At 33.8% G+C, this 14740-nt stretch overlaps 1 long non-coding RNA gene across 1 annotated transcript; it reads right to left on the bottom strand.

The window, feature by feature from the left end:
- Positions 1–9720: 9720 nt before the first annotated feature.
- LOC126732725 (uncharacterized) lies at positions 9721–14740 on the bottom strand. The gene is made up of 2 exons (XR_007659530.1): positions 14275–14740; positions 9721–10247 (listed from the first exon to the last, which is right to left on the bottom strand). It is a non-coding gene; the product is annotated as an uncharacterized LOC126732725 (long non-coding RNA).

The raw sequence follows: 14740 nt of genomic DNA on the forward strand, positions 1-14740 counted from the left end.
GGGCTAAAATCTAATCTTCTCTAAAAGACCAAGAATACTTATGCTTGGCAAGGTTTGAAAAACCCACGATTCAAATTCATGGCAAAACAACTTTATCAATGGAATTCAAGTCCATAATCAAAACCCATGGTAATTTATTTATCTAAAAGCTCAATCCTCATTGGCAATATTTGAAGCCCAATTTTCATTAGCAACATCAAAGCCCAATTTTTATTAGCAACATCAAAGCTCAATTTTCATTGGCAACATCAAAACCCAATTCTCATTGGCAATATCAAAGCCCAGTTTCCGCTGGCAATATCAAAAACCCAATCTTCATTGGCAATATCCAAAGCCCATTTTTTCATTGGCACTATTTTATCAAAAAACTCGAGATTATTAACGCTTGGCAAAGAGAAAAGTATCAAGGCATAATTATTGTTTAAGTATTAATATGACAAAAAATCATGGCAATTGTTTTATAAAAGCTCATAGGGAGTTATCTTGAAGAATATGTTCTCACATTATAACCCATGAAACACATGGTCATCACTCGCATCACAACATCCATAAAATATATCTTCAACGCTCATGGAAAATACTGGATCCCACAAGCTTATAATTTAAATTATAATGCGACTATTAGAAGCCATGAATGTTATGGAATCCATCATAGTAAAGGTTATTTTCAAAGGTACTTTGAAAACTTGTCATATTGTTTCAAACATTACAATTAATTGCCCAAAAGACCCATTGCAAGTATCTATAAAAACCCAAAGAATATTTACTAAGAAAAGTCCATAAGGAAGGAAAGCCCATGGCAACATGTGTTGTTGATTTTGTAGGATGCACACAACTTGACCCAAAGAAACCAGCCCAGGTGAACAAGCCCAATCTAAGAGATCCCAACAAGAGGCAGATGATTGAAAGTAGGCAAAACAGCCATTGTTCATCCTTGACCAAAGTACAATAAGAGAACCAAGTCCTTAAGGATGAACTAGAGGCTGTCCCATTGGCTTTTAGTCACTCTCTACCTGACGTGAACAGTACCCGAGGCTTGTAATATCAGCTGAAGTCTAAAGGGTGATGGAACTCCATTGTCTCTTTCAAGACTACACCTTCAGTGGAAGGGGAGCTGAAACTAAATTATTCAAATCCCAGCAAATTGATACTATAAATGTTAAAAAAACGTTCAAGACATGATTCATGTGCCAAGCCCATAAGTCCTAAAAGGGAAAAATTGGGAACATGTGGTTTGGAAGGCATAAGGGGACCTCCAGCGAAACCCCCTAAAGTAGGCTTAGAACTTGACACCTGGCTTGGGGTGTTGAATCTTACTTCTTAGGGGGTTTAAATCTCAATTGCAGCTTTAGGATTTGCCCTTGATACAGGCCTTAATCACATTGATAAAGCTCAACCCCAAAAATCCAGGCATTTAATACAAAAATCCCATCATTACCCAAAGAAGCAAAGCAGCCCATAAAGTAAACCTTCTACTTCTGACAAAAATCCCAGGAATATTAGCCTTGGTTCCCCACCTCTGAATAACCCTAGGTTTTTGGACTTTTGTTAATTAATGCCTCCCTAAAACTCCATTATAAAAACATAAGCATCTCAGCCCACAGGGACTTAACTACTCCCTTTGAAACCCCTAGTCTATTTGCCATTTTGTTAGTAGTTTAGCTCTCTTTAAGCTCACAACTCATCCCTTTCAGCCCACGTTCATATAACCTCAAACATTATTTCCTCTCTTTTACACAAACACAACTCATAAATGCCTCCCACTACTCACAAAAAGCCTTAATCTTAGAGTTAATCTCATCTTACTCACTAAAACAGCCCATATTATCTCATTCATGCCTTATGAACATACACCCACCAAAATCTTAGTTTAATACTTGTTGTATTGAGCTAGGATCCTTCTCTCCCTTCACACCATGCCAATTAATCCTTTCCCTCTTCCCATGGAACCTTTAATTTTTACTTTTTATTTTACGGTTGAAGGATATAATGTATATGTAACAATCGAACTTTTCCCTCACATTGATGTAATAATGGCTGAAAGTACAATGAACTCCCCTGACCATGACATGCAAGGACCCCCAGTAGTTAACACATTCCTAAATTTATTTAATCATTGACCATTAGACCGTTTAAATCTATTTTTCTAGACTAAGTGTAATTTTACCCTTATTGTTGGAGATTTTATTTCACTCAAACTATCAGACTAGGACCACTAATGTACTAATTAAGTATTTTAACGTGTTTTTCATTGGGCTTTTTGTTGTTGTTTTGTCAAGTGCAGCCTTAGTTTCTTGCTTGGATAGACTTTGTCATCACACCGAAAGCCTTTGGGTACCATCTCAAGAGCCTATAGTCGAGTTTTGGCTTGGCTTCCCAACATCTTAGATAGAGGCATCAATTTCCCCATCGACACCTGTTTGTGTTTAAGGGGTTTACGTACAACTAAGAATACATTACTTCTTTAACAAGGAATAAACTTTCCTTTCACTCAAAGAAATAGTCTTTCCTTCCATAATAAGGAACCCCAAATTAATTTTTCCTTCTTCAACTAGGAAACCTAATTGAGTTTCCAAGTCACAATTAGAATTTGAGGTAATTTCCCAACAATCTCTACCTTGACTCAAATTTCACCAATTGTCCTCAACTATCTTCTTTCTTCTTGGGATAGCTTTACCTTAATCAAGTAGTCCTCTCTTTCTCTTGGAATAGCTCCACCTTAATCAAAGCAATCCCTTCTTTTCCATCTTAATTCACACAAAGAGTCATCCACTAAATCAACCAAGCTCTAATACCATTGTGGTATTTTCTTTCACAATATTGTGTGCAACTGATCTTGATAAAGCTAATCGAATAACTCCCAATACTTGTCTATCAAGAAGATTCCACTCTTCATCTTTCATAGTATCAGGTTTCGTCTCCAAAAGAGGCAGATGCAACTTCTTCCTATAGAGATAATCTTCAATCTGCATCCTCCAATACCCAAAGTATGTTTCATCAAACTTCTCAATTCTTGAAGCCTTACCTTCTTCTTTGGCCATCGCTTTTACTCAAACTTTAACTCTGATACCACTTGTTGGGGAGATAAACACCATGGGGAGCTTCCGTGAATAATCAATATAACATATAGAGACACACTTTAACCCAAAAAACTTAAGCCCAATGGATATGTGTTTAATTATATTATATTAACCATTCATTTTTCTTATCATTATTCAATGTGAGACTTCACATGTGAGTCTCTGCCTCTTGCTGGGCTTCAAGACCTTTTCGTGGGCCACGAACAAGTCCTACTCACTCCCCCTTACCTAATGGATTTTTTTCCTTCACTAATGCATCATCCATGGGCCTCCATGTGTCAATTCGCGCGTCTTTTATCCTCCATGGGAACCTCGAACTTCATCATTGTCTAGTACCATTGGCAATAAAACTTCTTTGTTGGGCCTTTTCCAAGATCATTTGTGTGTGCTTTATGGGCTTACTTGGTGCAATATATCATTCCCACTCCAACTGCGAAAGGGACCCATCCTGTTCTATTTGCAAAGGGGCTTCAAGTACACAAGCCCCATTCCCACTCCAACGAAAGGAACCTCGATAACCTTTGCCACCTTTGCCCCACGCCACCATAGGCTCTGATACCACTTGTTAGGGAGATGTGTGGGAGCTTTTTTCTTAGCACACCTGCCCAAGTAGAAACAAGGATCTTGGGCCTTTTACTTGTTGTTTTGGTGGATTGGGCTTGGTTTATTGCAGCTAAATGGGGGCTGATTACAAACCAAGTTATGCGCAAGTCACATAAAGCTCCTCAAGACAAAATGTGATTCCTCCTAAGCAATAAAATACCATTATAAGTGTTTTAGTGTCATAAAATGACCATTTACTCTTACAAAAATAATTATTCATAAAATTCATAATGAGAAAGAGATTGAAATAGAGTATTTGAGGCTTATCTTTTATTGTGTAAACATTTAAAAAAGTTCCTTCACTTGGTACCTCGGGCGTACTGTCATGGTACCCCGAGCGTACTGTCGTGGTTCCTAGGGGTACTGGACCTGTAAGAACTCAGAATGCTAATTCTCTGAACTACATGATCTTTCTCCATGCTTATTATGCAATGGAGTTTTGTCCTTTCTCTTACCTCTATAGGTCCTACATAAGAACACATTATACAATACACATATCTTCAAATAATTGTTAGTTTCATAGATTAGGATATACATTTTAATACATATATATATATATATATACAATACACATATATATATATATATATATATATATGTAAATGAATTTCATAAGAATGATTCAGCCACGAGGATCCTGGCCCAAATTCTCACAGACTTAGTGTTTTTGCACAAGACTTGTGGGATTTGGAACTCAAGTCCAAGTGGCTTTGCTTGGGCATTGCCTTCCAAGATAGTTAGGTGAGAAGGGATTTATGGGAGAGAGTGATATTTGATGTGTGCATGTTTTGGCATATGTTTCTTTGGAGGCTAAGTGTGTCCAAGGCCCAAGTTAAAGTGAGGACTCCGGTAAAAAGACTCAGCTTTTGGCTGAGTAAAAGGAAAACTAGCAAGCAAGAATATATGTATTGAGCAACAAGAAACAGTAAAGGAAGACAATGTAATAAAGAAATATGCGAAATAATTGTTGGAGATTCTCAAATCAATATGAGATATTTCATTATTTTTCTTAATTGTGAATTACAATGTGCTCACTAAGATGTGTTACAAGACTCAAATAAGCTCAAAAATTATAGACTTAGATGGCTATCTAAGCCTCTAAGACTTGCAAAATTTGAATCCCTTTGAATCCAAGTATGTTCTATAGTGGCTGTTTTGGGATACTGGGCACTGTTTTCTACTTTCTTTGTGTTTTAGATCGTGTTTTCTCAATGCTTCTGTTATGATTTCCTCCTATTGAATAATGCCCCTTAATGTTGGCTGCTTCCCCCCTTTTATAGTGTCATTCTAAGGTTCGGATACCACTGATTCTCCCCCCATTGGCTCCTTGGGTACTAGAGCCCCTGCTATGTCAGCCATTCTAATGGCTGGTGCTTTCCCTATTTCTCATAATTTTCCTGTTTTAGTGCTGTTTCTCTAAAAGTCACTTGCTGACTTTCTATTACGGGGCATCCTTGGAGAGCTGACCTTCAATCTCTCTTCTTTCAAGACTTCTTACTTTTTAAACTTAGCTTTTGCCTGTCCTTCCTTGCTGTCATTTTTCCCAAGTAAGCGGAATCCATTCCAATTGGGTTATAGGTTTTCCCAGCCACTTCCCCTTATAGTTCTTCATTCTGGGTTTCTCAAGGTACCAGCCTTTTGTTCATGAATTGTCACTTTCCAAGCTTTCTGGTTCTTTGCTTCATCACTGGGTGCTTGAGAATGACATATCTATTCTTCGTTTCTTGTATTTCATGGTACCCTTTTTGAGTTGTCTCAATCCCACTTTAGCTGTGCTGCACGTCCCGAGGATCCCGAGCCTCTGGGTATCCCAGCTCAATTCTTTCACTGGATTTTACTGGATTTTTAATGGCCTTTTTTTCTGGAAATCTGAACATACATAGGGCCTTGATGTTGATTCTTCTTGTTGCATGTCCTCTGGCTTGCCCGAGATCCTTGCTGCATGTCCTCTGACCGAGATCCTCTTCTTTTTTCTTTATTATTTCTTTCTTTTTCCTTCTTTTTGGGACTTTGGGCCTTCATGGTCCTTCTTAATTTCATGAATTGGACCTTCTTTTGTTAAGACCCATGATCTTTCCTTACTTTTCATGGAATGGGCTTTCTTGTGAAATTTTGGCCTTCAAAAGGAGATAAACACATTGAGGAGTTTCCTTGAGTAATTAATATTACATATAGAGACACAATTTAATCCAAAAGGTCTAAGCCCAATGGGTAAGTGCTCAATTATGTTATATTAACTACTCATTCTTTTAATCTTTATTCAATATAAGACTTCACTCATATGTGTACACCCAACAATAAAACTCCAAAATCCAAAATAATGAATAAAAATTCCAAAAAGAATAAAATACATACGAAATGTAGATCTTTTGTTTGCCTTGGGTATCGCGGGCCTCAACTCAATCTGACTTTCTTTGCTCAACAAGAGAAGGAAAAGCAAAACTAATATTACACAAAGTGCCCAACACAACACAATTGAAACTTGCCTCTTCACCAGCATCCACATGTCCAACGCTCTCCGCATCATTCTCAAACACCAAAATCACCACCCAGTTTGTATCCCCAGAAAAAATTTTCCCAAGAAAATTTTGATAATAATAATAATAACAGATTTTGGGGTGAACTTTGAGGCATCTGTTACAGATGGAGAAGTTGGGCAAAAATATAAATTATTGAGATGAGAATTTGGGAAAAAAATTGGCCTTTGCCATTTTTAAAAAAACAATCTAGCATTTTGCCCCATTTCCCAAACTAATTAAGGAAATGCCCCTCTTTTGAAACTTGATTTTCTCAAAATTGAGTTAAGCCCTATAGTGGTGTTTTTAAGGAGCCTATAGTGACATTTTAAGGACATATAGTGGCATTTTGAAACTCGAGCTCCTTGAAATCGAGTTATAGAAAAAAAAAAGAAAAAAAATTGCATGTAACTCGACTTCTTGGAGATCAAGTTACAAAATGCTACTATAGAGCTCCAGAATTTTTTATTTTTTTATTTATTTTTTTTTATAACTTGATTTTAAGAAAATCGAGTTTCAAAAGAGAGATATTTTCCTAATTAGTTTGGAAAATGAGGCAAAATGCTGGATTTTTTTTTTTAAACGGGCATTTGCCCATTTTCTCCTGAGAATTTGGGCAATTTTGGGCTTGAATTTTGTTGTGGAGGAGAGCTTGTGTCTACTACACTAGGGAAAGTAAGCAGAGTGGAAAGCGTTTTCATCATGATTGCTTGGGTGTAGTAGACTGGGGAAAGAAGTCTACAAAAAATTATTTTAAAATTTTGCACTTCCTCGCAATACATTTCTTTTCCCAAAAGATTTAACTTTATTTGCGTTGTCTGCTCCGTGACATGGAAGATATCCACTTAAACTAACAAGTCCGCTAGTTCAATCTGTATTTTGTTTCTTCCTTAATATTAACAAAAACGTTGAGTCTTATTGAGTTCCACAAATTTTTTTTTTTTGCCACATTTGATCCACGTGACAAGTTATGTAACTTTATATAGTTGTGTTCGTAGCGTTGCTGTAATATTAATGCTATTTTACCTATTTGAGAAAAAAGAAAAAACCAAAATTCTTAATTCTTGAATTTCATGTTTGAAACTTAGAAGTCCCATTCAAATTACCAATTAAAAAACAAGAAACTATAAAAATTTCTTAATTCTTGAATATCATATGTTATCTTTTTCTTTATGTACATTCTCCTAAATTATGGATAAACTTCTCACAACTAAAATATAAAATTTACTATTATCCACCGTAATTTATGGTTGATAAGCATATTAGTGAATTACCTCCTACTATTACTAAATCCCATACTCAAAGCCACAAACATTACACATAAGTTATTTCATGCTTTCGATTTTACCCAATACATCAAATTTGTCAAAAAACTAAACAATTAAGAAAATAAAAATTCCTGAAGAAAAAAATAAATTAAAAGGAAAATTGCTAGATTTACTAACAAAAATTCTTTTGAAATAAAATGCGATATATGGTAATTATGAGGAACAAAATTATGATTTAATCAAAAAGTAGAAGAAGAAGAAAAAAGAACAAGTTCTACTAAAAGGGAAAAATAAACAACTCCTCTTATGGTTTTTGTTAAAAAAATGAAATTCTTGGAGGTCTTAGTGTAATACTTAACCCATTTGATATTGTTTTACGTGTAAACCTATATTTTCACATAAAACAGTATCTCGTGAAATTTTATGATATACTTAAAAACCTCAAGTGTCAAGTGTAATGCAATTAACAATTTCTACATAAACAATATAATGGGAGGTTAAATGTTAGGATTTGTGTTAATTACTTAATTGATCATTGAAAATTTTAATATAATTTTTATGAGAAATATAAATAATTGTTAAAATATCAATTACTTTTTTTCCTATAAAAAGTTTTTAAAAATACTTGTTAAACCAATATTCTCAAAACATCAGTTAACTTTTTAACTTTTCTGAAGAATAAATCGCCACCATTCCACCCACCGCCACCACACTTCAACTATTGAGCACAAACTTGACCGTGCCAACACCCAATTATGTTGCAACCTCCATTATGTAGCCAAGCTCGATCAAGCCTATAGTGACATTGTCGAAACCCAACCCAAGAAAATCCACTATCTTACATTCCAAACTGCCGACAACCCCAGCACACATCACATTACTACGAAAACTGACATCACAGATTTGCGTGGCCCACGCATGCGTAGATACGAAACTTTTTCCATATCTTTGTAGTTTTATTGAACTGTTGGCGCATCCTTTTATTCTCTCCGTGAATGACATGGGCTAGCAGATTTTTACACCATCCTCATTGTTTTCTTATTAAACCATTTTCCAGATCCATCATGTTTGGTACTTAGTATATACTAGTGTTTAACCCGCGCAATGCGCGGGGTCATTTTATAATTTAGGGTCAGCTTTACAACACTCACCATAGAAATCCTTTGATAGGTTTGGCTTTTGTCTTTCATATAAGACATGCAATATAATACCCTATATTTATGTTGTTGTCATTAAAAATATTGACTTCGCATGTCATCAATATGTGTTGCAATATAAAAGAAATTTTTTAAAGAAACGTAAAGGTTATTATAATTTTTTTAAGTTTTATAAGTACAATTGATACCTTTGTCTCTAAGTTCTATTCCAAGTCTTCTATTTTAGTGAAATGTTACCTTTATAAAATTTCACAATAGCTTAAGTGACTATTACCATGAATGACCCTTTATATGTTTTGTAGAAATCATAATCTGTCTTATCTGCCTTTATACTTTTACAAAAACATGTGGAAAGAAAAATGTATTTAGAATGGATAAGGCTCTAGAAACTGAATTTCATTTATTGTATGTATACCAACTTAACAATTATAATTATCTAAAATCTAGAAAAGCTTGTTGTGTTTAAACAAATGAACCATAAAAACACTTTTGAACTTTGTTTAACACCAAACACAATTTTAACTATTTAATTTAATATTCCCATTCATATTAGAGTGGAATAATTAAGTCACAAAATAGAGTATATATGCTTGAACAATGAAAATAAAACTGAACATTATCTTGATGAAGGAATTAAAGAGAAAAACACAACCATAAAATTCTATATCCAATCATTTTGACAGGAAGCCAACTTATTTAGAACTACCACCTAAAAATTAAAGAATTAAGATACATACTTTGGCATTGTAGGATATCTTAAGAATTTCAATATTGTTAAGTCTTAAATTTGCTCACAATTGTAAAATGATATAAAAAATATTTTACATGGTACTAACATTCGTTGTGGAGGAATGAAACCTATCGTAAACAAAGATGACCCACAATCAAAACATGTGTGATCATAGCTAGAAAAAATAAGCACCAAAATAGTTCTCATCATAGTCAAACTTTCTTTAAAATGTTGATTTTCAATTGGAAATCTTATAAATTATATGTTAGCAATACTATCAACCACTCTTCAATTGGCATATCTGATCCACATATAAGGAAAAATGTACCATAGAGAAAACATTAAAATTAGAGACTATGTATAAAATTGGACAAACAATAGTTAACATTGCTATAACAATTCAGTAGGGTTCAGTCAGTGTTCATGCTCTGCTTCATTTAAACATCTACAATAATAATTATCTCTAAGAAAATGCATCAATTAACCTTTATTTAATCACAGTAAAACAAATATGTACAATCTACAAATCTCAACAATAATAAGAGGATTTAAAAGTTCTCTTTGACCAAATAGAATAACATCCCAAAACAATAACTAAATATATCCTTCTACGTCACTCTTGTAGACGACATCCATCCCATATACCATCTTCCCAAACGGCTCTCTTATAGGAGTCTTTTTCTCTGATTTGACTCAGCTTGACTTACTTGACTCAGCGGTTCGCTTTCATACGGCGAGTCATTGGTTCAAATTCAATAATATGTAAAACCGGCTAAATCCCTGTTTTTGCTAGCATGACAGCAAGTACAGACTGGCAGCAATGAGTCAACTGAATGACCAAAGCATTGGTAAGTCCTTTGTTGTACTACGGATCCCTAAGCAAAGAATACCCACTGCACCACAACCATACACACCCCATAAAATTTAGTTCAGAATTCAGAAAGTTACATGTCAGAGATTATAGTATAGTTTTGAAAAGCGATAAAAACAGAGTCCTCTGTTATCTCAGAGTAGCATTTTTGGCTTCTGAACTTCATTTATATTTACATATATTAATTTATATGTTTTATCCACGTATTTTATTTTTTGGCATCAACCAAGTGGGGCCTTAGTTTTTGAACTGAACCCAGATCAGAAACAACACTACAAATCATATCAAAAACAAAATAAAAACTCTCCCCTTTTACAATCAAACATCCCTCTTCACCCATGTATCAAAAGATCAAGGAAATCTCAATCCTGGCATCAATGTATTTATTCTACTGAAAATAAATTTATGTACACAAAATTCCAAAAGCTTAGACACAATAAAATCAGAATGGCCTATTCACTATTAGATGAATGGTAAGTGAGAGTTAAGAACTCTTGCACTTATATACACAATATTCTATTAATAACTTCTTTAAAATACTAATGGATGAAATCATGAAACTCCATTAACTCATTCTATAACCCACTAGTAGATACTTTTTAATTAGAAAATTAATAAGACATATAGATCATGACAGCATATTTCAATATCATAATTACAAAATCAAACGGTACCAAAATATTTTGACCAACGAATCCAAAGAAATAAAAAAAGCAATACAAATCTTGTTAGGTTCAAACTATAATATAATAATTGGTAAGAAGTAAATCACAGCCACAACAGCTGAGCCAAACACTTCATCAATTTTCTCTTTTACGCTAAGATTTTCTCAAAATTAGTACCCTTCTTCTTACAACTAAATCTGAGATCTCTTACTAAATCTGAGATCTTTTATATAATCCATTCAAGTATTGTATTACTTCTATGCTCATCTGGTCCTTTAAAACTGGGTGAAATGCAAAGTATGTAAGGATTTTCATAAATAAATAAAAAAATAAAAAAATAAAAACAAGAAAAAGGAGCCTTACATAACCGGTCTCGCATTCCTGTAGCAAATTTTAAACATTGTTATAGTATCATGTATTTTTAGATGATACTGTATAGCCTATGCATTCTTTCTTTTCCTTTTTTTTGTTCTCTCTCTTACTCAATCTCTCATCTCAAACACACAATCCTTTTGATTGGCCACAAATTGAATGACCCCTTGTGATAGAAATTAATTAATTAATTAGCCAAGTTATTAATTAATCAATTTATCATGCAAAAACGTGGTAGCACAAACAAATCACCAATAAACTAATTATGCAGCGGAAAATAAATAACATGGTGATTTGTTTACGAACGAGGAAAACCTAACGGCAAAAACCCCACCGGGTGATTTTCAGGTCACCACTCCCGAAACTCCACTATTATCATAACAAGCGGTTACAAGTAAAGAAATCCCAAGTACCTTACCAACCTACAGTTGAACCCTTACCCCAATACCCAATTGGACTTGTTCTGTAGTCACAGTTCCCCTTTTTGATGCACAACTCCCAAGTACATGACTAACCAATTGCGCGGATCCCAGTACGCGACTTCAATCATCAACTAAGAAGGTTGTTGGTTGCGAAATTCTTCAGTTCATCCACATGATGAAGATCAAGAATATGCTTGGTCACAAAACCCTACGGTGCACATACACAGTAACTTCTTCAAGAGAAAGAGATGAACTAGGGCAAGAACTTCATCTTCGATCACAATTTGCTTGAACAGAGTTTTCTCAATAACTGTGCAACTTGTGAACTGTTTGATGGCCCTTAAAACAATCCTTTTATATGTCTAGGATTAGGAGAAAAGAAAGCCCAAAGACATATTCACGGATCCCAAGAAAATCATATTTGAATTCTGAAAATCTTAAACCTCAACATATAGGAGGTGTTGAGCAGTTGTCGAGCAGGTGTCGAGCACACCGGGCTTTGAACAGCTTTCTTAAGCTCGATAGATGCAGCTATCGAGCCAGCTGTCGAGCTTTAATGAATTTGCACTATCAACTTGTTTTCTTGGACAAACTTGAAGGTTTCAACACTTGATCTTGAAACATGGTTTCTTGAAGTATTTAAACACATCCTAAATCTACCCAAATACAAGTAAAGTGCGTTTTGTCAAAGGATAAGCCAATTACATAACATCGTGACATATGTTCTTAACATGTGAAACACATATGTCCTAACACCTTCTTTATTCTTTTTCTGTCACTCAAACAAGCATGACTTGTGTTAGGTGTAAAAAAAAAAAAAATGATTTTAATATGGTGTATTGTAAAATAAAGAATGAGATGTAAGGACTCTTGTAAGAGTAGTAAAAAAATATATATATCAAATGGCCATTTGGTGAGACAATGAGTTTTTTTTTTTTTTCAATAAGCAGTTGGGTATGCTCTTAACAGAGTATGAACTAAGACAATATATAGCAATTATCAATATCATTAAGACTTGACATGTGCACTGAATTGTAAAAGGTAAAAAAGAAACGGAGAAAGTACCTTGTATATGATAATTTCTATCACATATTTGAAATATTTGTACCAGATTTAGCAAGCATGGTCACTACAGTTGAATATAATAGCTTCAATAAAAGTATAATAAAAGCCAAAAAGTAATAGCAAGGAGAATCCTCTTTAAAATTTAAACTAATAAAAGCAACTATAACAATCAAATCATGTTCTTGTGTTTTTATTTTCAAAACATATGAGGTGGTCTATTTCATCACCAAAGCATAGTGTCCTTAACTTTAGTATGCAATAGGAAATAAAAATAATACGTAATATTGCTCAAAGAGCTAAGTTGAAATAATGCCTTTGAGTGGAATCTTGTAAAATGTGTGGATTCCTCTAAGAAACTCATCGAGCCCATGCTACTTAAGACAACAAAGACTAAATTAATGAAATTAAAGATTAATTTTCCTCAAGTCTAAAAAGTAAATTATAGTCCATTAACATAAGAGGGCACGAACTTCTAGGAAAGTTGACACTCCTAAAATTTAATTTATATGAGTTGGTCATTTTTTAAATTCATACCAAAACTTGTAGTTGGCCAAATGCAAACCAATTTGTGTGGTTTGCAACAATATTTTGACAATATTTGTATAATCTATGAAGAGCAATAATTTCATACAATCTCTTGTGCAAAGAGGACAATCCATATAATTGCAGCCATTATTTCTGATTGCTAAAAAAAAGGGCATATCAATTTTCAATTGCAGCAGAGAAAGATGAAAGAAATACCGCAAAAGAAGCCTAAGAAAACATTGAAAATATGTTTTGAATTGTAAAAAGTAATGCAGCAGTTCAATGAAAATTTAAATCTGAAAAATGAAGGTTTGGACCACAACGAATCAAACCTTGATTCTGCATTTGTTAGTGGTTCATGTATAGCCTAGAATTCAGATAGCTAAAAAATCTATCCTTGTAACAATAACAATAAACAAATAAATAAAAGTTATTCCGTACTTGAGTTGGACTAAATAAACTAATTAACTTAAAATTTAAGGAAACATATATTTTAAAGAACATTGTGAAGAACAAATAAAAAATAAAAAATCAAGAGCATATCTGAAACCTTAAACATGATTTATTTTAAAGAATTTCACATTCAAAAAATTACATACCTAAACCTAAGCCTAAATCAAAATCAATTCAATCGAAATCCCCAAGCCTTAATCATATTTAAACAATAAAATTTTAAAACAAATCAAAAAACCTTACCAGTAAAGGTTTCGACATGGTGACAGAATGGTAGGAAAAATAGTGAACCGATTTGCTTAATCAGCCATATGATAAAGCCACATTATTTCTTTTGCTTGTTTGTGTTGAAAGAATGGGTTTAAGGTTTGGTTGAGGGGAAAAACCTTTATTGAAACCATAAATAACCGAAATGCGTAAATCAAAACAAAGCAAATACCAAAACTGCCAAACATAAATCATTTTTATCGCAAGATTTTGGGTTTTTCTTTTAAAAATGTATATAAAAAAATCAAAAAAACAAATAAAGCAAAAAAAGAAAACTCACCCTGTAACAGTGTACCGCCAGTTGAGGGATGCAAATTTTATGGTGGTTAGAGTCCGATAATGGTGCTGGCCTGAGATGTCTCTCCATCTCCCCTACGCCTATGCTTTTTTGTAGTCCACGCCAAACTGTAGAAAAAACAATGATAGAACCGACTGTTTTGTTTTTGTAAGAACCAGAGATGATAATTTGAGACGAAAGCATCAAAGAAAGAGAATAGAGCCGTCTATTTTTCAAAAGGGGTCAAAGAAGAATCCTAGACGTCTCAACAGGGGAAACTCAACGGTTTGAAGTTTCAAAAAACAAAAAACAGTAGAGAGTTTTTGCATATTTATAAATTTGACAAAAAACGTTTTGGCAGAGAATCCAAAAACCCAAAACAAAAACGAATTAAATCTAAACCTATCCAACAAAAAAACTCAATCAAAAGTAACATTTCATACCCAAATCTAAAAAATGGGAAGAAAAA

This window comes from Quercus robur, chromosome 6, assembly GCF_932294415.1.
Source record: "Quercus robur chromosome 6, dhQueRobu3.1, whole genome shotgun sequence".
In the NCBI taxonomy this organism is placed as follows: Eukaryota; Viridiplantae; Streptophyta; class Magnoliopsida; order Fagales; family Fagaceae; genus Quercus; species Quercus robur.